General features: G+C 35.6%; 1 protein-coding gene and 1 pseudogene across 1 annotated transcript in view; both read left to right on the forward strand.

The window, feature by feature from the left end:
* Window positions 1-25,715, forward strand: part of LOC148094435 (uncharacterized) — a 249,630-nt gene that overhangs the window by 61,134 nt on the left and 162,781 nt on the right. The window lies entirely within an intron of this gene.
* Window positions 8,904-9,169, forward strand: LOC107535689 (large ribosomal subunit protein eL43 pseudogene; annotated as a pseudogene).

The following is a 25,715-nucleotide window of genomic DNA, read 5'->3' on the forward strand; positions in this document are numbered from 1 at the left end:
CCTGGGGAAGTTAAAAAGGCAGTGGTTGCCTGCATCTACACCAGCACATTAGAACCCAGTAACAAGTTGCCTTCCCCACCGCCACCAGTGGATTTGTACATGATTTTTACAGTCTTTTAGTGTCTTACACATACCATTCTCACATGCCTTCCTGTGATGAGAAGAGAGCTCTCTTCTTGCTCCAGGCAGTTCAAATGCATACTCACCTCCTTCAGATAAACCAGTTATGTTCTCCTGAGACCTACTCCTAAAATTGCTTTCCTTTGTTGTCTTTATACCCCTCTTTAAACATTTATTACATTATTACCTTATATCATAGCTATTTGTAGACATATTTTGCCCATTCCCCTTACTATATTGTAACTTGTAAGAAACAGGGTATACAAGCATACCTTGGAGATCCTGTGGGTTTGGTTCCAGACCACCACAATAAAATGAATATCTATAAAGTGAGTCACATACATTTTTTGGTTTCTTAGTGCATATAAAAGTTATGTTTACACTATACTGTAGTATATTAGGTGTCCAATAGTGTTATGTCTAAAAATACTTTAATGAAAAAATACTTTATTACTAAAAATTCTCACCATTGTCTGAGCCTTCAGAGAGTTGTAATCTTTTTGCTGGTAGAGGGTCTTGCCTCAATATTGATGGCTGTTGATTGATAAAGGTGGTGTTTGCTGAAGGTTGGGGTGATTGTGACAGTTTCTTAAAACAAGACAATGACGTTTATCACATTGACTCTTTTATGAACAATTCCTTTGTGGAATGTGATGCTATTTGATAGCATTTTACCCACAGTAAAACTTTTTTCAAAATTGGAGTCAATCCTCTCAAACATTGCCACTGCTTTATCAACTAAATTATAATTTTCTAAGACCTTTGCTGTCATTTAGGCAATCTTCATGTCATCTTCATCAGAAATAGATTCCATCTCAAGAAACCACTTTCTTTGCTTATCCATAAGAAGTAACATCTCATCTGTTATAGTTTTATCATGAGATTGTAGCAATTCAGTCACATCATCGAGCTCCATTTCTAATTCTAGTTCTCTTGCTATTTCTGTCACATCTTCAGTTACTTCTTCCACTGAAGTTTTTAACCTCTCAAAGCCACCTATGAGGTTTAGAATAAACTTCTTCCAAACTCCTGTTATTGTTGATATTTTGACCTTTCCCCATGAATAACAAGTATCTATAATGGCATCTAGAATGGTGAATCCTTACCAGAATGTTTTCAATTTACTTTGCCGAGATCCATCAGAATCACTAGCTATCACAGTTACAGCCTTACGAAATGTGTTTCTTAAATAATAAGGCTTAAAAGTCAAAATTACTCCTGATCCATTGGCTACAGCATGGGCGTTACGTTAGCAGGCATGAAAATTACATTAATCTAGTTGTACATCTCTATTAGAGCTCTTGTTTGACTGGGTGCATTGTAAATGAGCAGTAAATGTTTTTAAATAAATCTTTTTTTCTGAGCAGAAATCTCAACAGTGGGCTTAAAATATTCAGTAAACCAGTTGTAAATAAATGTTCTGTTATCCATTTGTTGTTCTATTTCTAGAGCACAGGCAGTATAGATTTAGCATTATTCTTAAAGGCCCTAGAATTTTGGGAATGGTAAATGACCATTGGCTTCATCTTAAAGTCACCAACTGCATTAGCCCCTAACAAGAGAGTCAGCCTGTTCTTTGAGGTTTTGAAACCAAGCATTGACTTCTCTAGCGTGAAAATTCTAGATGGTATCTTCTTCCAATAGAAGGCTGTTTCATCTGTATGAAAAATCTGTTACCTGGCTGAGCATCAACCTATGATCCAAGAGATTTTGGTCCAATTTCTAGTTAGGGCACATTCCCAAGTTGCGGGCTCGATCCCCAGTTGGGGGCATGCAGGAGGCAGCTGATCTATGACTCTCATCATTGATGTTTCTATCTCTCCCTCTCCCTTCCTCTCTCTGAAATCAATAAAAATATATTTTTTAAAAAATCTGTTGTTTAGTTTAGCCACCTTCATTAATTATTTTGTTTCTTTTAAGAAACTATTTTTTGGTATTCACAATGTGGCTACCTGGTATATGAGGCCTAGCTTTTGGCCTCTCTTGGCTTTCAACATACTAAATCATTTTTAGTTTTTGACTTACAGTGAGAGACATGTGACTTTCCTTCACTCAAATACTTAGAGGCCATTGCAGGATAATTAATTGGCCTAAATCCAATAGTGTTGTGTCTCAGGGAATAGGGAGGTCGGAGGAGAGGGAGAGAGATGGGGAAACAGCCTGTCAGTGGAGTTGTTAGAACACACGCAACATTTATCAATATAATAGATGCAATATCTGCAAAGTGCAATAAAGTGAAGTTCAATAAAATGAGGTATGCCTGTATTAAGTTTTATATCCCCTAGCATTTCTAATACTAATGTAAAGAGAAGACTTCGGAATTACTACTTGTGCAAATAATTTAACTTCTTTGAGACTCAGTGTCTTACTCTGTAAAATGGAGATAACAACCACTTACTGCTCTGTTTTTTTGTGGCAATTAAAATAACTGAAAGTGCCTAACAGTGCCTGGCATGTAGCTATAGGAGCATCAGTAGCAATAGAGATAGTAGCAATGATAGTAGTAGTACTAGGAGGAGAAAGAGGAAAAGTGTTATGAATACCTGGATATCTAAATTTGTATGTATGTGGTATTAACCTAAAAATAAAAAGCCAATGTGAGAGGCAAGAAGCATTTATTTTGAGATTACAGCATTGTAATTCAAAGCACAGAATCAGGCAGAAACTCGAATGTGCCCCAATTACAAGGTAAAGGTAAGGGATTTTTAGTGAGAAAAAAGAAGGGCAATAATTACTTGAATAAGAAAAAGGAATTTTTATTGGTGTTAACAAATAGTTACTCCTTAGTTATACATGTCTGGTTACTGATTCTGTCTTCAGAAAGGGAGTCCATAATCATCAGTCCTTGGGGTGGATGTCTGCTTTTCTTGTTGGCTTGGCAAACAGTTGTTTGTAAGACAATGCTGGTTTGGGTCAACCGAGGTGTTATTTTGCTCAGTTTAAAAATTTCAAAGGTTTCAGGAGTAACACCTGCAGGCAGTTCCCCTGGAATGGCTTTTCTGGCTCTGTTTCAAAATATCTCCACTTATGTCAACTTTTCACAGTAAAAAGTATACTTACCACATACTGCTGTTGCTGTATAATCCACACAAGAAATCCAGTCCCATTACTTTTTAGTCACATTTTCTATCTGAATATTGGTAGATATATAGGACATGAACTATGGGAGCAAATTAAGTGAGATGGTGCAAAAATATCTGCCTTTCCAGTGCAGTCTTTTGAACCTTTTTTTGTCTCAATCAAGCCCATTTTCACCGAAGCTGAATATAAGGGCTTTGGATATGGTATCTATTGTTTGGTCTCATTACGGTCATTAACTTCAGTCAAGGTGCCTTTCAGGAAGAAAGGATGATAGATAGGCTGCATTCTCATGATCACATTTGCTGTCATGGGGAACAAAAGTCAGGGAGGCGGGAGGCTGCGGAAGACAGAGTGCAATGGGATACAGGTACACCATTTCCAGAGAAGAGAAAGATGAATGTTCCCATTGTCACCGCTCCCTGCGTTTCCTTAGTCATTAGTATGACAGGTCTGTAATTGATGGCATGACATGGACCTGTTGGGGAGCTTCTTTCCCCTCCTTTGAAACTACTCCTGTGTCCTTTAAGCAGGACATGGTTATCTAATGTGTCCGTGCATCTGCCTTTGTATCTCCATCTAAGACATTTTGGTAATGACAGAAAATCACACCACTTGTAACAAGGGAAGGTGATGTTACAATTTCATAGCTGCATTAACTGCAGTTCTCGGCAGTGGTTTCTTATGTAATAGGCAAGGTCAAGAATAAATTTATCAGAATTAGAAAAAGTAGCATAATGTGAGCTCTCAGTCTGCTGCAGAAGAATCCTTGGTAGTCCAAAGTCGTTGTTTTACTTACATGCTTCTTTCCAGCACTATTTAGAGTAAGGGTTTCAAAGTTCTATTCCAAGAAGCACAACATGATATAGATCATTTGAATGAATTATTTAGATACTTGAGCAAAATAACTAAATGTGCAAATCGTGACTAACCACTTTAATTCCTTTTTCATAATTGTTTGGAAATTACTGAATCTTTCAAGAACTGTGGGGAAATATATTTAATTTTAATTATATGTTTGCACTTGTTTTATAATGACTTATTAATTAATCAGTATTATCCATCTGGGATTTTACTGAGAAAATAACTGTGAGAAGCCACAGAGTTGAAATATATGTATTGTTATAATAAATACATGTTTAAAATTTTAAAAAAATGAATCCTTAAGATTAGAACTTCATTACTCTTCAAAATATGTCACCAACAATTTAATGAAGTTTTTTTTCTTGGATAGGATTTGTTTTTTAATGTTATAAAGGATATAGTTTTCCCCTCTAACTTTCTAAGAATATAGCAATAATAAAAATATACTTTTTGTAGCAATTGTCTATGAGATGCCCTGCAAGTGTTGGGGAAAATATCCATTTTTAAAAAATATATTAAATTTGCCTATTGCACAGGTAGAGTCACTTTACTATAACTCTTTTAATATTTATAACCTCATTAGCATTGTCATGACTTAAGATTCCAAGGGAAAATTACAATAAAAATTAAAAAGAGCATCAGTGATGCAAGTCAGAACTACATTTTATTAATATATTTCTGGTTTCTTTATTATTCTCCAACTATACTCCTAGGTCTGATTCTACAAGATTATGTCTTTAACGAAAGTATAATTAGTCACTTCCTTCAGACATTGCACATGGGACCATAACTTATTTCATGAACAGAAATATATGAGAGTATATTTTTTGCTGAATAGTTAGGTCAGAGTCTGTGAAGTACAGTCTTACCTAAAAATCTACTTAGATAGCCATCAAAATGTCTGGAAAGATACTGGAAGTATATTTAGGTAGTCTCTTTTTTATTTGCCAAATACACATTTTCTTTTCTTTGATTCTGAAATAAGACTTCCCCCTGGTTTTCTTTCACCCCTTGGGTCATGATGTCTCCTTGTTTGCCTGCCACTTAAATGTCAGTCTACAGATGTTTGCCAGAGTCTCTCCTGTCCTATTTTATTCTCAGGTGCCATAACTTTATTCTCAATTTTATACCACTTAATAAAATATTTTATAATCTCCTTTTCTTATGAGGATTGGTACATGCATCTAATCTTTCTACTGAGGTCTACCACTGAGAGACCTGCTGATAATGCAAACTCTGCTTCTCCCTCAAATCCCTCCCATTATCTTAAAGGAGAAATCTTTTTTTCGTTTTTTTTTGTTTGTTTGTTTAAGATATTACAGATGTCCCTTTTTCTCCCCAATGACCCATTCCACTCCATCCCAACCCCCTCCCCAGTCCCTCTCCACACCACTGTCCGTGTCCTTGGGTTGTGCATATATGCGTATAGATTCTTTGGTTACTCTCTCCCCCTCCACCCACCCGCCCTCCTCCATCCCTCTGACATTCGTCAGTCTCATCTATGCTTCCATGTCTTCAAATCTATTTTGTTCATCAGTTTATTAAGTTCTTTAGATTCCACATATAAGTGAGATCATGTGATGTTTGTCTTTCTCTGCCTGGCTTATTTCACTTAGCATAATATTCTCCAGGTCCATCCATGTTGTCCCAAAGGGTACGAGATCCTTCTTCTTTACAGCTGCGTAGTATTCCATGGTGTGAATGTCCCACAGCTTTTTTATCCACTCATCTACTGATGGGCACTTGGGCTGTTTCCAGATCTTAGCTATTGTAAACTGTGCTGCTATGAACATAGGGGTGCATATATTCTTTCTGATTAGTGTTTCAGGATTCTTAGGATATGTTTCTAGAAGAGGGATCACTGGGTCATAAGGCAGCTCCATTTCTAATTTTTTGAGGAACCTCCATACTGCTTTCCATAGTGGCTGCCCCAGTCTGCATTCCCACCAGCAGTGTACCAGGGCTCCCCTTTCTCTACACCCTCGCCAGCACATGTCGTTTGTTGATTTGTTGATGGAGCCATTCTGACAGGTGTGAAGTGATCCCTCATTGAGGTTTTAATTTGCATCTCTGATGATTAGGGACTTTGAGCATTTTCTCATGTGTCTCTTGGCCATCCCCATGTCCTCTTTGGAGAAGTGTCTATTCAAGTCCTTTGCCCATTTTTTAATTGGGTTGTTTGTCTTCCTCTTGCTGAGTAATATGAGTTCTTTGTACACTTTGGAAATTAACCCCTTATCAGATACATCCTTGGCAAATATGTTCTCCCAGACCATGGGGTTCCTTTGTATTTTGAGGCTGATTTCTTTTGCTGTGCAGAAGCTTTTTAGTTTGATGTAGTCCCATATGTTTATTTTTCCTTTTGTTTCTCTTGCCCTAGGAAATGTATCGGTGAAAATTCCACTATGTGGGATGTCTGTGACTTTACTGCCTATGTTTTCTTCCAGGATTTTTATGGTTTCGTGACTTCCGTTTAAGTCTTTTCTCCATTTTGAGTTTATTTTTGTGTATGGTGAACGTTGGTGGTCTAGTTTCATTTTTTGGCATGTATCTGTCCAATTTTCCCAGCACCACTTATTGAAGAGACTGTCTTTACTCCATGGTATGCTCTTGCCTCCATCTTGACGTCACCTTTAATCATCTTTCTTCCGTCCTCCTTCTTCAGTTCTGTGAAGTTGTGGGCTTGTAAATTTGATCTTCACAACTGCTCCTAAGTTCATGTCCTTCTTTCTCTTCTCAGAGTCGCTTATTATCGTTTACCTGAACTATTGCAGCAGGCTCCTAATGCTGTTACCAAGCTTTCCATGTGATAGTCAGTTATCTTCCTAAGGCATGCATCTGAGCACTTCGCCCTCCTATCAAATCCCTTCTGGCTCTGCATTTCCAACATAATAAAGTCCAAATTCCTTAGCAGAGTCATCAGTGTTTCACAGCCTGGCCACTGCCTATCTTCCCAGCCTCATTTCCTGAGAAGGACTGCTCCCTCTTCCCAGAACACGGCATCCATCCCTGTGTCTCTCTTCCTTAAATTTGTTTTCACTGCCGCCTTGAATGTCTCACCAAGTTTTTCCTCCTAATACCTTCTTCCTTATTTTTAAATCCAGTCACCAAATATCCATTATATATTACTCATATATATATGTGTATAATATATATATTTGTATATATTTACATAATTGATTCTTGCTCTATATTAACTTTTGTAGCTGGATCTTTTGACTCAATTATTTTTGAGATTTTTTTCACGTTAAAACAAGCAGAATTTGTTTATTACTTTTAATTGCTGATAACATCTTGTTGTATCACTACACCACTGTTTTCCATTCTTTTAGTGAGGGACAAATAGATAGTTTGCTTTTTCTCCTATGCATAAAAAATGCAACAGAGAAAAATCTTGCCATTGTATCTCTGAGCATATGTGCACAATTCATTAAGTAATTAATGAATTAGTTTCAAATGGCTAGTCTGGGGACCTGGGGAGAGTAATGAGAGGATGGTGAAATGTAGACACCTGCCATCATTTTCCAAATTTTCTTCACTTGAAATGTCCTTGTATGAAGTATGATTGTGTCAAAATGCCCATGTTATGCTTGGTTTGGCATGTAGTTATATGATGCAAATAAATGTAAGGAATGGGAGGTTTGAAAAAAATGATTAACCTAGATTTTTTTCTGTGCCATGTCAAGGTGTGATCCCATTTTACCTAATAAGGCGCTCATTAACATGCCTTACCTGCAGGAACAAACACAAAATGTTGAAAGTCCATTTATATTGCATTGTTTTCTTTGTTTTAAATTATGCAAACAGATCAGTACTTTGGAAATCATTTATTCCTTATAAACATAATTGTTTTTTACAGTGAAGTCTTATTTTATACTTGCTTGAAAATTGCACTAGGTCATACTGTTCCAAATGTAACAAAATACAAAAGGATAAACAACTGCATTTATACTTAAAATATTGTTTCATTTACCCTTCTATTTATACTTGTGTAGCCTTAAAAATGTTTGTTGAAGTATTTTAATAATTGAAATACTCCCATATACATTCAATCACTATTGCATATATAATGGCCCTTTCATTTTACTTTCTGTAAGAATTGCCTGGGGAGTACTTAAGATATATATTTTTAGTTTCCATCATGGAATATTCTGATTCAGTATAGCTTGGGGGTATATATTTTGAATTTTAACTCCCTGTCCTTAACAACTAGCACCACTCCAATTGACTCTGGAAACAAACTTCCTCAGAAACACAGGTTGAAGCAACAAATGGAGTGGTGGTAGCCATGGCGATAGTTGTGGTGATGGTGGCACTGATGACACTGGTGATAACGGTGGTGGTGGTGGTGACAGCTGTGGTGATGTTGGAGGTGGTCGTGCTGATGGTGGTGATTGGATGGAGCTGGCATAATTCAAGCCTTTGGGATAAAATAACCCAAGGTTGAACCCTAGGTTTAATATCACATTTATCAGCTTGGTCAGGTTGGTTCACTTTTCTACACTGGAGATTTCTCATTTATAAAACAGATATAATAATTTACCTCATTCATAAGACATTCACAATGTCTAGCCTGTAGAAAGTACATAAAAAATGCCAACTGTTATATATTCCTAAAGTGTCTTTATTTCTTTTCTGATTTTGTAAACAACATCTTGAGGGTAGCTTTTCTATGGAAGAACAGAAATACATCTAAAACTCTAGATCTCTGAGTTTCAGCAACAAAAAGCCAAGGAATATTTTGGCATTTTATCATCCTCACTTCTGTAAATATTACTTAGTGACACTTTAACATTGGAAAACTTCAAAGGGCTCTTGGGGTCCAACGGGTTTGTGGCAAGATGACCAAACACACCAAGAAGGTGGGAATCGTGGGTAAACTCGGGACGGTTATGGCGCCTCCCTCAGGAAAAGGGTGACGAACATTGAAATCAGCCAGCGTGCCAAGCGCCCTTGCCCCTTCTGTGGCAAAACCAAGATGAAGAGACGAGCTGTGAGGATTGGGCACCGTGGTTCCCGCATGAAAACAGCAGCCGGTGGCGCCTGGACCTGCAACACCCCTTCTGCCGTCACAGTGAAGTCTGCCGCCCGAGGACTGAAGGAATGAAAGACCAGCAGGGCTCCGCACTTTGAAACATTGCTAGCCTATAATACATGGGTTAAGTTATATATATATATGAAAACTTCAAAGGTATTTATTTAGGAAGTATTATTTAAGTATCTATTCTTTGTCCTGAATGTCAGTCAGTAAAAGGATTGCATGTTAACATCGCATGTTCTGGAGACTAAATTTCACCTTTTTTTTCTTTTTTCTTTTTTTTGCCAGCCTATGAATATCTTACTCTCTCATGGAGACACTGAAGTGAAAAACTGGAAAGCTTCTCATCAAACACACGCTCTATTCCGTTCTCTCTCTCTCTCTCTCTCTCTCTCTTTCTCTCTCTTTCTCTCTCTCTGACTCTGGAGTATCTCATATGGTAACTTGTTTAAACTGCCTTACCCCAGATATATCAAGTTTATATCTCTGGAGCTGAATTAAAGCTCAAGAATCTAACTGGTGAAATAGCATATCGTGACTTTGGTATGGGTGGCCCATAGACAGTGCTTTGAGAAACACTAAGAAGTAGAGAGAGAACTCTGGAAATTGAACTCTTATAAGTTACTTGACCTCTGTGACTTTCTTCCTCTGTAAAAATGAGAAAATATATGAAGTGCCAGACATATTAGGTTGTTACTAGTTTTCTTCTTGTGGAAGGCAGAATGCTTAGTGGGTGAAAGCATGAGCTTTGGGATCACACTTGAAGCTTAAATCCTAGTTCCTCACCCCTTAGCTCAGTGACTTTAAAGAGCACTTAGGCTTTCTGCGCGCAGGTTTCTCATCTGTGATTTGGGAGTAATAACTGTAGCTGGAGCTACATTGTAGGACTTTTATGAAGATTAAATGAGATAAGGGATAAAACAGTTGGAAAATGACTGCTCTAAGGTAGTGCTTAACAAATTATATATATCTGTCTAATAATAAAAATTACTATTATTTCCTTTTTTCCCATCTAAGTATGCTAACGCATTTGTATACTTACTTACTGTCACATCAAGTTTACTTAAATCACACGTATAAATAAGTATTTAATTCATGGTATACTATTTTAATAACAGTATCAGGAAATTTTGCATGCAGGATGCATTATGTTATTAGTATTTTAAACTAAATAATAACATGGTTATTTAACTATTAACTATGGAATTAGTGGGAAATTTAAAGAATACAAATTCACCACATTTCAAGGGTTTTCTTAGTGTTTCAGTTTTGTCTCTTTTATTTTTACATGCTGTTTGGGTTAGTTCAAGTGATACATCCCCGGAATCAGCAGGTTTATGGGTAAGAAGACTAACACGATTCTGACATAATAGCTTCCAGGAAAGACCAATAATACAGAGTCTTTGGCATTGAAAGGGGTTTGTATTTTTTAATGGTGATTATTTTCAATATTAGAGTTAAAGACATCTTAAGCTTTTCAATATATATTTGTTTCTGGAGTTTTTGATTTAGTTATAAAAGGTTGTTTTATAATGGTTGGAGAAGAAAGCTTTCTATGCAAGGAAAAGTTTACTTTCTCTCTTACAAAAAAGTAATATTTAAAATTGGGATACCATTGTTTGCTATTCCCTCATAAAATTTTTAAGATATATATATTGATTGAATTGATAATTTAAGCTACGATGTTTTAAATTAGTTCATTGATATCTGTAATTATTTGTTGTTTTTTAAAATTTGTTTACTCTTGTTAATTTTCTATTTTTCTGGTATACTATCAGATTTTATTTACTTATTTCTAATAATTTTTATTGATTTCAGAGAGAGAAAGGGAGAGGGAGAGAGAGAGATAGAAACATCAATGATGAGAGAGTCATCGATCGGCTGCCCCCTGCACACCCTCTACTGGGGAATCAGGCCCACAACCCGGGCATGTGCCCCAGCCGGGAATTGAACCGTGACCTCTTGGTTCATAGGTCGATGCTCAACCGCTGAGCCACACCCGGCTGGGCTACTATCTCAGATTTTAAAGCCTGGGTTTATATTATATATCCAACATAAGCACATAGTAACAATAACAATGATGATGATAATAAGCAACATATACTGAGTATTAAATATTCTTAAGTATTAAGCTAAGGACTTCACCTACGTTATTTCAGTTTATCTTCCCAATAGTACTACAAATAGACCCATTTATGATCCCACTTGGTGCGCCATACAATGACTTTATTTGTATCAATACATTCTAAAAATCAACCTCAGGAAAAGTTAGTAAGCTATAATAGGCTCACTTTCTTGATGATTTGCACATTAGTTTGTGTAGTATTTTAAAATCTAAAGCAGTTCCACTAAAAGCAATGTAACAATTAAAATTTTTGTCACTTTATCAGGAATTCTTAATTAGTCATGTGAATTTTTAGGAATCTATGAAATTAAATGTGAAATATAATATATTTAAATGTATTTATCTTTCACCAGGCTCTAAAATAAGCCTATGAACTCAAAATTGTTAAGCAGTATTAAAGTAGCTCAGTAAAAATTATCTTTCTGAGAGCAGATATTTAGTAAAATGAAAATGAAGAAAATCCATTACACCCAAAATTATCATTTTATCAGTTTTTTCTTATTATTTCTTGTCCTAGAAATTCATTTTTACTTACTTTTACTGTTGTGATCATTTAAAATCTATTTTTTATTCTTCGTTACTTAATTTACTTTCTCCTCTGATTTATTGCCTTCTCAACTTATACTTAGAAATTTGAATGTAGGATAGCTATTTCTTTATTCTTGGCTAATTATTTCCTTTAGTTTTTAAAATGGGTATTTTTTAATAAAACTAGGCTGTGGAGTTATGGAAACCAAGTATTAAGATCTGTTTGCTAAGGAATGCTCAAAAGTTAGAGAATTCCCTACAAGGGAACTGTATAGAATGCTGCTCTTCAGCGTGTGGTGTGAGGGCCCTGCTAGTGTGTGAATTCTATTACCAGTCCATTCCTAGATGGGGGCAGAAAATGAGTGCTGTTATTTAGAAATATTAGAATTTGACTTGCTTTGAAATCCAAGGGCATGATAATTTTTATATAATTCATGTTATTGTTATTTTGTAAGACTTGGTCTGCAACATGGACTGGAAACTTGAAACCATGGCTCTTTAACCACAGATAGTTCGAGAAAGTGATGTAGACTTCTAGGCTCACCAGCTTCATTTGTCCTGTATAGCAATTAACAGAAGCATAGAAGAGAAATCATAACTTTCTTCCAGAATTTTAAGTTTTGAACTTTATGAAACTGGGGATGATGTTTTATATTTTCCACATATAGGTATTTTGAATTGTTGCAGTGCTTTGCTGGGAAAATATAGAATGTTGTTAAATTACCAGTTTTAGATGGGGAAAATATTTATTCTCTTTTCCTACTATAATACATATATATGTGCAGGGTGGGGCAAAATTAGGCTTACAGTTGTTCTTATGGAAAATAATACAATAATAATATAAGAATAAACTCTGTTTCATGCACTCACAACTCTAAACCTACTTTTGCCCCACCCTGTATGTGTGTGTGTATATCTATATATCTATCTATCTAGATATACATATATCTATCTACCTATCTATATATCTATAGATAGATATATATATAAATTAAGAGCATTAACTGCTATGAAGCATTTTACAGAGAGGTTTAGAGAAGTGTGACACAGAGGTGGTAGTTGGTGCTCTGAGAATGAATGAAAACATAAGAGAAAGAAAGGAGAGCTGAGAGTTCAGTCTTAGAATGCGAGTCTCATTGAGCCCAACGAGAATAGGATGGGGGGAAGCTATAAGGTCACCTGGGAAATTTAGGAATTTATAAAATTATTAAAGTATTTGTCAAATGCTATGTATTAATTATAACTAAAATGTTACTTAAATATTATATTACTACATATTAATGGAATGCTGAGGAGAGAAGTAATTATTTATTAAGATGACGGGATAGTAATCAAAGTAATCAATGAGGTTCCCTAGGCGAGAACATAGTGGAAGTTAGAAGGGGCACTGTGGTCAATCGAACACGCCTTGAATCTTCTTTCCTCTACTTTTAAGTAGACTTTATTTTTTGGAGCAGTTTTAGGTTCACAGCAAAATTGATCTGAAAGTTCAGGTACTTTCCATAGATCTTTTGCCTCCACACAATCATAATCTTCCGTATTATCAACATCCCCCACCAGAGTGGGACATTTTTATAACTGATGAACATTGACACACCATTATCACCCAGAGTCCATAATTTATATTAGGGCTTCTCTCGGTGTTGTGCATTCTATGGGTTTGGACAAATTTATAATCACATGTACCCACCATTATAGTATCATACAGAGTAGTTTCACTGCCCTAAAAATTCCTCTGTGCTCTCCCTATTTATTCCTCCCTCTTACCCTCCTTCCTCACTCCTGTCAACCACTTACCTTCTTACTGGCTTTAGAATTTTGGTTTTTCCAGAATGTCATATAGTCAGAATCATGCAGTATGTTGCCTTTTCACATTCCCTCTACTTTTGTGTGTGTGTGTGACTTCTCATTCACAGTTCTCAACTTAAATATAAAGTCCTTTTCATAAAAAAGCCTTCCTAAATCCACAGTCTCTGTCAGACTTTATGTTGATTTGTTGTGTTGCATCTTTAATTTTTTCATTGCAATACTTGTCATAGTTTATGTAATTAATAACCTGACAAAGCTCATTCCATAAGTTATAAATTCAAATCCCAGTTTCATTGGTTTATCTCATCTTATACTTTCATAGGTGTTCTAATAATACATAATTTTGTCTTATGTTTTATTTTTAATCTAGTATAGTCTTTACTTTTATTTTATTTTATTTATTTTATTTTATTTTGACTACCTAAAATTGTTATGAGCAAAGTTGGGTTCAATTTATATATGCCAAATAAGGTACTAGTTTATTGGGCACACTTTGGAATAGCCTTCAAATGCTTTAGTAGCCACCCTTCACTTACCTCCCACTGAAACCTATTTGGTGACAGTTACTAAAATTAGCAGTGTGCAATTAATGGATTTCATATCTAGTAGAGGCTGGAGAATTAGTGAAAATACTCTAAACACTCATTTTACAGAACAATTTTCTCAGCGTCCATTGATTTATCTGGGATTACAGAGCTACGCGGGACTGGAACCTCTGTATCCAACCTTGAATTCAAGGTTTCTTAGCCCACTACTAGGGGCTACTGCTTCCAAAACTCCTTCTTGGTAAATGAGGCCTCGAAAAAGTAGTAGAGTACTGGAAAAAGTAAGATTTGGAGTGTAAACCTAGAACTGAGAAGTTCTTTTTTTCTCCTTTCTTACTTACGGTCTTTCCCCCCCATTAATTTAAATTTTCATGAAAAGTGCATATTGTGGATAGCATTTTTCTTTTAGGTATTAATAGTCTAAGAAGCACAAAAAAGGAAGACGGCAGCCCTCTCATCTCCATTTTAAAGAACATTTGATAGAAGATACCCTGTGTCTTCTAATTCAGTGTTCCCAAATGTATTGGAATTCTGGCTTTTTCTCCCCTTTCATGCAAATTCTCAGCCTCAGACAGTAAACACATTATTTTGATATAATTTACTCTAGGGAATGATATGAAGGATATGGATTGTTGAATGATTCGCTGTGTCACAATGGCCTTAGTATACAACCACTATTTCTAACGATAGCCATGCCATCCAGTTCCTGAGATCCTTACTTTATTGATGAGGAAACTGACTCAGACTGGTTAATTTGCCCAAATTTACATAGCTCATTATCAGCACGGCCAGGTGTATCTAGTTGAAAGTGTGTGTTTGTGCTTGTTTTGCTTTCATGACACTAAATTCCCTCTATTATTAGAAAGTGTTTTTTCTAAGCTATCAAGAACAAATCCGTATTAACCATGGAATCATTGCTGTATTTGTGCTAACTATAAGATTTCGTCTTGGATTTCTTTCCCCATTTTAACAGTATATTAACCATTTAAGTCATTTTTGCCTTAATAGAAATATTTTGTGAATATCAGTTTCATAGAATAATCTTTCCATCTAAATGTGTATGGTTTTATTTTAAGTAGGTTGGCCAAGTGTGCTTCATGGTTCTTACCAGGAATGTGAACTTCTAATCCAAACAAATCTCAGTAGTCAAAATAAGTTAATGAATTAATACATACATTGCCTAATCCATGACATCATCAATTGTGAATGAGAAAATAACCTACCTTCTTCCATTTACTAACTTTGTGATTTAGGGAAATTAGTTAACCTTTTTGAACCTCGATTTTCTAACCTATAAAATTGGGATGACGACAGTAACCCCCTTACAAGGTTCCTTTGGGATCACAAGACAAAATGCATGTAAAACATTTGGCTCCATGCCTGACTCAGGGTAAGTGCTCAATAAATCCTTTAACCAGATCTTACTTGTCCCATCTGTGGATTGAACAGTTAGAACAATATTCCCCGATCTGGGAATGTTGCTATTATATAGTAGGTGTATTTTATAAGAGAAGTATGAATAAATGACACCCTTTTTCATCCATGCTAGGAGGTGTTTAAAAAGCCCCTGGTACCATACATCACAACCCTCTTTAATTCTGATGGGATTGTTGCAGTGTTCTAATTCTGGTAGTTGTATGTGATGAAGTACACAAAAGCTCTTGTTAGGATGGGGCGGGGAACCTCAGCAGCTCAATTGCTCAGTAGCTACAAGGTAAAACCTAATTTAACAGATCCATCAATATGAAGCCTCATCTACAAATGCTTTGCTCCCTTAGGAGGATCATGTCCAAATTACTGGTCAAAGGCTGAAAGGAACCAAATTATGATGAATTATTGTTGGGATATGATAGATGTCCTCTGTCTCAAGTTGACAGAACACGCATTCATGTGCAGTAGTTTACTTTTCCAAGTCTTTTAAATGTGTATTCACTAGGTCATCTAAGCTTTGGCAACTTTTCCCCTCTACTTACTATTTATTATGTAACAAAAAAGGGGTCATGTCTGGTGCTCTAGAAATATTGTTCAGAAGCCCCAAATAGTCATTGTCATGTCACTAAACTGGCATTGAAACCTGTAAGGTATATGTAGTATACCAAAGCACTTTACTTTCGCCTTATTGTGCAGATAAAGCTTTCTCTGAAATAGCTATTTCAAAAATAAAAAGGTCATTCACTCCCATGCTTTCGAGCAAGTTTCATGAGCTGACATAAAGCCTGAGACTGTATCAGGAATCACTGCCATGTGAGAGTCATCCTTAAAAGACAGCTTTACTTCTTTTATGTAGTAGATTCCTCTCCATTTCTGTAGAGATCTTTTTTTTTCTGTAGAGTCTACTTTTGTAAATGAAGTGATAAGCCCCTTGAATTAAGCTGCAAATCTGTCTTTAAATGATTTTCCGTAGTTAGTCCTGAGCCTGAATATGTTTGATCCAAACTACATAACAAAATGTCACGTGTGCTAAATTATTTCATTGTTGTTATACACATATAAATGGTTAATGAATTTATATTTTTTGAAGGGAGTTCTCTAACAGGCTTTCTTCAGGTTCACCTATGTAGAGACGTGGAAACAACCAGGTTCCTAGTTGTGATTCTCAAACATTTTGATCACAGAACCACTTTACACTCTTAAAAGCCATTGAGGACTTCAAAGAGCTTTCCTTTATGTGTGTTATACTTACAAGTATGTACTGCAGAGATAAACACAGATAGTTTCTTTCAGTATTTATGAATTAATTGTTTTTCTGCTGGGTTGTTCCTGACTCAGGGAACACGGAATGACAAGTCAATTGAGTTGGGGAGGAGCACATAGGGCACGGATGGTAATCAGGACAGAGACTCTAGGGTTTATGTTTTTTAAATGTTATTCCTACAGTATTATGTTTATCTGTGGATGTTTGTATATACAGGATGGGGCAAAAATAGGTTTACAGTTGTTCATATGGAAAATACTACAATAATTAATGAATAATAATACAAGGATAAACTGTGTTTCACGTACTCACAACTGTAAACCTATTTTTGCCAATATAAAGAAACAATTTTATGCTGTGTGCATGTTATGTCACATAGATCTACTTAAAAAAGTAATAGGAGTTGTTAATACTCTAAATGTTCCTGGGCCACCATGTAACCTAAAACTATTGTGAAGACCATGCCAATTTGTGGTACATACAAAGAAAACAAAAAAAGATATGCTCTGTGCTACTGGGAAATGATGTCTTGTTATGTAAAACTTTGTTGCATTTGTGTTCTTGGCCCCTTTGTGAAAGATCAGTTGACTGTAGATGTGTTGACTTATTTGTGGGCTCTATATAATCTCTTTTGTTGGTCTATGCATCTGTTTTAGTGCTAATACCATGCTGTTTTGATTATTGTGGCTTCATAACATATTTTTAAAATCAGGATATGTGATGCTTTCAGATTTGTTCTTCTCAACTTTTACAACTCAATAGCAAAAATTCAAACAACCCAATTAAGAAATGGGCAAAGGATCTGAATAGACATTTCTCAAAAGAAGGCATAAATATGGACAACAGATATATGAAAAAGTGCTCATCATCACTAATCATCAGGGAATGCAAATCAAAACCACAGTGAGCTAGCACTTCATACATGTTAGAATGGCTAATATCTAAAAGACTACAGATAGCAAGTGTTGGTGGGGAAAAAGGGATCCACTGTTGATGGGAATGTAAATTGGTGCAGCCATTATGGAAAACAGTATGGAGATTCCTCAAAAAATTAAAAATACAACTACTGTATGATCTAGCAATCTCACTTCTGGGTATATATCCATAGGAAATGAAGTCAGTATCTCTAAGAGATAGACTCCCAGATTTGTTGCACCATTATTTATAATGGCTAAGATATGAAAACAACCTAAAATATTATTTAGCCTTAACAAAGAAATTCCTGCCATTTGTGACAATGTGGATCAACCTGTCAAATAAGCCAGGGAGAAAAAGACAAATACTGCATGATCTCACTTGTATGTGGAATCGAAAATAGTCAAACTTATAGAAGCACAGAATAGAATAGTGATTGCCATGGGTTGGGAGAGAGGAGAAATGGGGAGATGTTGGTTAAAGGATACAGAGTTTTAGTTATGCAAGATAAGTAGGTTCTGTAGCTCTAATGTACACCATGGTGACTATTGCTAACAATACTGTATTGCAAACTTGGAATTTGCTGAGGGCAAATCCTAAGCGGTCTCACCATGCATATACACAAAAACAAAATGGTAACTATGTGAGGTGATGGATGTGTTAATTAGCTTGATTGTGATGATTTCACAATGTATATGTATGTCAAAACATCAATTTTATATCTTAAATATAAAAAAATTATTTGTCAATTGTGCCTCAATAAAGCTGAAAGAAAAAAACTATTGCATCTGTCCTATCTGAGAGGAAAACTGACAGTTAATTTGTCTCCTCTCTTACTTAAGTACTTCCACTACTCAGATTGTCTCCTCTCTGAAATATGTTTGTGTCCAAAGGCGACAGGAGCACATACTATAAACCTCATGACTTTGGATGGTGCCACTCTCTATTTTTCAGGATAAAGGAAAAGAGATGTGAAATGTTTCCCTGAGGTAAATGGTGTTAGTTTTAAAAGTGGATTTGTAATGTTATGGGTAATGTAGTACCAGTACTGAGCACGGCATCAATGATCAGGACTCCATACATTCTTTAATGCATTTATCTTTGTGGGTTTGTGCTGTGCAGGGCCTCCAGGCACAGGGCAACGGGCAGAGGCCCTTCACGCTGCTCCTGTGGGTGGTCCTGAGGATTTGTAATACATGGTTACTGTGACCACCACCTAAGGACAGTTGATCTTGTAATAATATATTTTAAGATATACATCTATATAGCTCTTGTGATTACCACCAAATGATTCATGTTAAAATATGAAATAACAATAAATGTTATGTAATAACTAGAAAAAAGTTGTAAACTAATTTAAATTCTAGTTTCTCACCATATACTTGGTCTTAAAAGTGTTTTGTTTTTTTATTTTATTTTTTTTACTTATTCTGTTAAAATATGACAAGGGATTAGGAGACTACATTGACATGAATATCATAATTTCTGTTCTTTAAAAAAAAAACTAATTTGTAATACTGCAGCAACATCAGTGATGGATATGCTGTTAACACTGCAGTAGAAATAAAACAAATAATTCTGCCAGCTATTTCAAGTGAATACTTAAAGTCTCTTATTTGGTGCTCTAGGAATTATTAAAATATAGTTGACCTTATATATTTTTTACCTTAATAAACAAACAAAAAATTTATATATATCCTTCTCTTAGGATTTTATTTTCTCTATTGCATCCAAAATATTAATATAAGAAGTTGACATTAGTATGAATCAAGACACTAACCTATGTAAAAAGTTACGTTTTAGTGTAAGAGTTGTATCAGATCTGTGAAAAGTTAAAAGAGAACAACTTTGCCTGGCCAGCATGGCTCAGTGGTTGAGCGTCAGTCTATGAACCAGGAGGTCACAGTTCGATCCATTCCCCATCAGGCACATACTAGGCTTGTGGGCTCGGTCCCCAGTAGGGGCCTGTGGAGGAGGCAGCCGATCCATGTTTCTCTCTCATCGATGTTTCCATCTCTCTATCCCTCTCCCTTCCTCTCTCTCTAAAATCAATAAAAACCATTTTTTTTTATTAAAAAAAGAGAGAACAACCTTAATTTTAGTATTATGTTCTACAGAACACACATAAATATATCCCATTAGAGAACCTGTGAATAGGATGATCTGGGGGTGGAGCTGTTGGGCCAATGTAAAACGAACACTGTTAAACATATTGGTTTAATATTTTGTATAAACCTTTTATCAATTACATTTCAACCAACATATGACAGAGTATTTTTCTCACATAAGAAAAAACCTTTAAAAATATTTTTTCCAGTTTTTAGAGATTATACAGCATGATTTACAGCATGGTTTAAGATGTATGGCATAATAATTTGACTTATATAAATATATAATTTTTTAATAGATTTAATCTTTATTATTGAAAGTATTACAGATGTCCCCTTTTTTCCCAGTTGGCCTCCTCCACCCCGCTCCCCCCACAAGCCTTCTCCACACTATTGTTTGTCCATGGGCTATGCATATATGCGTATAAATTCTTTGATTAATCTCTTCCCGTCCTCCCCCACTTCACTCTGAAATATGTCAGTCTGTTGCATGTTTCAGTTTTTCTGTATCTGTTTTGTTCATCAGTTTATTTTCTTCATTAGATTATATAATTTTAAATATGCAAAATCCATATATTTTAAAATTTGCATTACTTGATTGCTAATGAAATTGATCCTTAATTTTTATAACTATCAAACATTTGTGTATTTTTAATGTAAATTACCAGTTTATTTTACCATTAGAATTACTATCATTTGCTCCTTGTTGCAGAAGCTATAGAAACTCTGCCATTTCTCTGGAGGCTATTCTAGTGAGTGCCAGCCAACTTCCAGCTGCCAGTATCTGCATCTGTTTCTTTGAAGGTGTTCTCCAAAGCCACAGGGACCACTCCACCTCCAACACAGCACAGACCGCAGGTGTCAGAATTAACACGCTTTAAGGCAGCTTTGCACCAGTAGCTGGCAGGAATTGGTGGTAAACAGCCCATCTCGCTGACCCTTGTGTTTATAACTCTGAGGACTGTGTTATACACCATTTCCCTGAGTTTCCTGTAGGATTAAGCTATTGTCACCCACATTGGTAACTACTATGATAATGCTCCCTTTATTCGCTGTCTTCACTTCCTTGTCTCACTTAACCCCTCTCCTGCCATTGCTTTAAAGCACTTTCCACATAAATTATCCACACGTGAATTCTTTTCTTAGGATCAGCTTGGGGATACTGAACACCATTTCCAGACAAGAGTTGTTCTATGCCTTAAATGCTACAATATTTAAAATATCAATAATATAAGCATTTGTCAATTACGTAGCTTACACACAGTGTTTTAGTTTGTGGGTTTTTATAGCTTTCTCAGAGAAAAATTTTGCATTTTCGTTAGATAAAATGTATCCAATTGTTTCCTTTATAATTGCTGGCTTTAGAGCCATATTTATTTATTTTTTCCTAACTTCCCTCTAAAACATAAAAAAACAAAATACAGAAGACAGAAACCAAAAAACCCTCTTAGTACTCTTGCTGTTTTGTTTTTTACTTTTCACTTGGAATTTTGGTAGCAGATGGGGAAGGTGGAGATTCAAAGTTACTTTTTTTTCATATCAGTAACTCTTTCAGTACTATTCAGACATATTATTTGAAATCAAAACTTGCCAAACACCAATCAGAAAGAATATATGCACCCCTATGTTTATAGCAGCATTATTTACAATAGCTAAGATCTGGAAACAATCCAAGTGCCCATCAGTAGATGAGTGGATAAAAAAGCTGTGGGACATTCACACCATGGAATACTACGCAGCTGTAAAGAAGAAGGATCTCGTACCCTTTGGGACAGTGTGGATGGACCTGGAGAATATTACTATAAGCGAAATAAGCCAGGCAGAGAAAGACAAATATCACATGATCTCACTTATATGTGGAATCTAAGGAATAAAATAAATTGATGAACAAGATAGGACCACAGACATGGAAGCATGCAACAGACTGACAGATCTCAGAGGGAAGCCGGGAAGGAGGGTGGGAAGAGACTGACCAAACAACTTATAAGCGTCTACGCACAGCCCATGGACACAGACAACAGACAGGTGAAGACCTGGGGAGGAATGGGAGATGGGGAGAGGGGGGTAAAGGGGAGAAAATGGGGGACATCTGTAATACTCTCAGGAGTAAAATAAATTTAAAAAATATTTTAAAATGTAAAAAAACCCAAAAAACAACAAAAACTTGCCTTTGGTTATGTTAAGTTACAGAATTAGATCCTTAAACCAACTTTCTTTTCCCATTCTGTGCTCCTGTGTGGTCCTCTAATACCTGAGTCAAAACCTGCATTTAGGAGTGAATCTGATATTAAGCATATATATATATCATTGTGAATTTAAGTTACCATATTAACAAGGCCACCAGTTTACATATTTAAAGTTAACTCTTACTGTGAAAAGTTTGGTCTATTAAATGTGTATAAGGCATCATTGTATTACATTTAGACAAAAAGTCCACTCTTAACACCAGTCGTAGAAAGTAGTGAACATCTTAGTCCATCTTGGTTTTTGGTTTAAGGACAACTTTAGCAGTTTTAACAGCCTTTTCTATGCTTCACTTTCTTCATCACTGTCTGTAAATGGAAATATTTGTCATAAATCCCGTAAAACTTTTATCACAAAATAATATCTCAAGGCCTTTAGATAAAAACTCTTTGAGCTTGTGCAAACTTGTGATAGTAATATTACTACCAGAGTATCCATTTATCCGCTCAGGATTATATGTGTTTTATTATTATGTCAGGCAATACAATTCATATTAATAATTACCAGAATTTTTACTCATGATATTTTTAGCATAACTATATTCATAAAATGTGAGTCCTTTTATATGGTTAGTTTCTTATGAATTTATTAAGTCAGTAAAGAAACTTCAAAAATATTTCACATTACAAATGGCCAATGTTTGTTAAAAATGTGAAAATTATTTTAAATAATGTGAACCTGTTTTTCATTTCTTCTTTATTTGCTTTTTAGATTCAAATTACTCTTTCTTAGTTCATGCAACCTTCATCAGTTTTCCTCTAATTATATCTCATCCATCACTGTCCTATCACCCATCCTCTTTGCTTTCAAGCATTACTTATAAAATGATAAAAGAGGAAAATGTGCTTTTTTTTGCTAGTTAAAAAATGAAGAACTTACAACAAAATCTAAAATATGTAAGTTTATCTGACCAAAGTATATGATCATTCTGATCTTTACCTTTTTGTTTTCAAATATTTGTCTACTTCATTTAGGAATTTATATTTAATTCAAATTCAATGACAAATATAACTATATAAAGATAATATAGCAACATAATTTATAAAAAATTTTCTTCATGATACTAAGTTTGGAGCTGTTTTATATTCTAGGTTGATCTTTATAATAGTGATTTTACCCATTAAACATTCTAATCCTGAGTGTTCATATTAACACATTCCCTTTCATTGATGAGTTTTCTTCATATTTTTAGATTTAGAAATCATTTGCTTTATAAATAAGAAGATATAAACAATAATTTCTGCTTTGTATTGGGAACTATGTTGTCTAAGGAATCACAACTATGCAAGAAAGCTATTGAAATATGCAGGATTTAAAAATTGGATGGTTTTAAGGGCTCCGTAACTTGACTTTCATTCTTAGGATGAAATGATCGAAATATATTGTGCTTTTCTTATAGTCCTTTACATATACACACCATGCCGGCCCCCCCGGTTCTCGAGAAGGAGCAAATGACACTGAGATACAACTGAACTGGACTGTTCAAATGGTATTTTTAATTTCAAATGGTTTTCTTGGTTAAATTTCTATCTCATAACAGAGATCTGAATGTCAGCTCCAAATTATGTACTGAAACATCTGCATTAGCCTCTTCACCCCTCACTGGTGGGTCACCCATCTGTAGGCAAAGTGCCATGACTCCCTCTGCTACTTCCAGCTCCTACTGACGATGGACTAATCTTCCAACTTTGATAATATGTTTCTTTTATGTACCCCTAAAGCTCCCAGTCAAATTAAATCAAATCGAATAAAAAATCTTTTAAACTATTATTTTGTCCTGAAAGCAGTGTGCTATAGAACCATTTTAAATGAAAGCCAAATCCGTATCTAGAGATAGAGAAATGCTTTACAGAGAAGAGTGTTAGAATACCTGTTTTTCCCAATAAGTGTGTTAATATGATTATAGAAACAGAATAACCTTTACCTGAGCTTTGACCTTGACTCTTGGTTCACAGGTCCACAGAGTAAAATAATTATCTGGTTTCTAGAGAAGTGCTACACATTATTAAGATAATAAGTGTTAATACTCTGTAGTGGTAAGAATGGTCACAGATGCTTGGCAGATAAGCAGGGTGTACATCGGAAAGCATATTTTTACTGGGTTCTCTTGTTTTTTTTTCAAAGCATCTTCTGACAATTAGTGCAGAATTATGTTAAGGAGAAAGAAGTTGTCAAGTTATGTGTTCTGAATTATTAGATAAACAGGTCTGGTTTCTAAGTATGCAGCAAACTTATAATCTGGATGTGTAGGGTAGAAAAGAAATTTTAGTTAATTGAAGTCATGGGAGGTGGACCTGGATATTATGGTTTCCCTTCCTAGACAAGGGGAGGCTGATATCTAATGCGATATGTTAATAACAATACCAATATACAACAGCAATAGGTATTATTTATTTTTTCCAAGCACTAGATATATATACTTTATATATATTCCCTTAATTTCCTATCAGGCTTGTAAAGTAGACATTATTTTTAATAAAGAGAAAATTATTGTCTCAGAGTAGAAATGATTTGTCTATGATCACTAAAGATGGTAGGGACAAACCTGGGATTTGAATTATAATGTATATAACTCAAAGCCTATTCTTATTTCACTAGTCCTGTATTTCGCTGTTGGTAAGAGAGTGTTTCAACACACCTCAAGCATAAGATCTATTCAAGCATTACTGGTAGTAAGTGGTCAAACTTTTGAGGAAGGTAAAACAGGAAAATATTTCTTTCTATAGGTACATTCATTCGTCCTGTCACTCATTCAGTAAATATCCATTGGGTATCTTCTGTGTGCCAAGTTATATTTAAGGATAGATAGATACAAGCATCAGGATTCTTTGAGGTTCCCATATTGCAGATCCCATCCATGCCTGAGGGATGGGAGAATAGTGGAAATCCCATTGTTAATTTAGATAGGACTAGTATTTAGCCAACACACATTGGGATGGCTTTACCTGTTGTTGACAAATAGCCTTTGTTTCAAGTTCCTCCCTTACCCAGGGCCTTTTAACTGCCCCAGACCTTCTCTGAGACCATTACAGATCTCCCAAGCAACTAAAGGATTAATGTCTAATGAGGACCTTCAAGATTCTGCTTTTTCTCTAAGGTTGGCGGCTATTATGATTGATCAGGGTTTTCCCTTTTCACATCCAGCCACTTATTCAGTAAATATCTATTGAGTCCATCCCATTTCCCATGTTACAGGGACCTCGTGGTAGATGTGAGGGCCACACTGGCCCCAGCAATCTGTTGGATTTCCAGATGACTCACTGAATTGACTGCAGCTCTTGAACTGGCCCATTTACTCCAATCTCCCTCTACCCAGAGCAGGTCCAAATAACAGAAGGAAAGGGTGGCACCTCTGAGGAGGAAAGGTTTCCATCTACCCCCATGAGATTGTAGCCACATACCACTCTTCCTATCTCAGTCATCATCAGATAGAGCTTGGGTAGACTGTAGCCTCACTAGGACTTTGAGAAAGTGGACAGAGATGGAGAGAGCTGATGGGGGTGGGAGGAATTTAAACAGCCTCAGACAAAGACTGCTGACCCTTCTGGCAGTGGGGATATCTGCAAAGGAGTAAGAAGCAGAAGATGGGAGAAGCCTGCTGGAGTAATATGGGACCAGGAGATATTAGGAGTTCAGATCCTTGTTT

This window comes from Miniopterus natalensis, chromosome 1 (assembly GCF_054644295.1).
Source record: "Miniopterus natalensis isolate mMinNat1 chromosome 1, mMinNat1.hap1, whole genome shotgun sequence".
Taxonomy (NCBI): Eukaryota; Metazoa; Chordata; class Mammalia; order Chiroptera; family Miniopteridae; genus Miniopterus; species Miniopterus natalensis.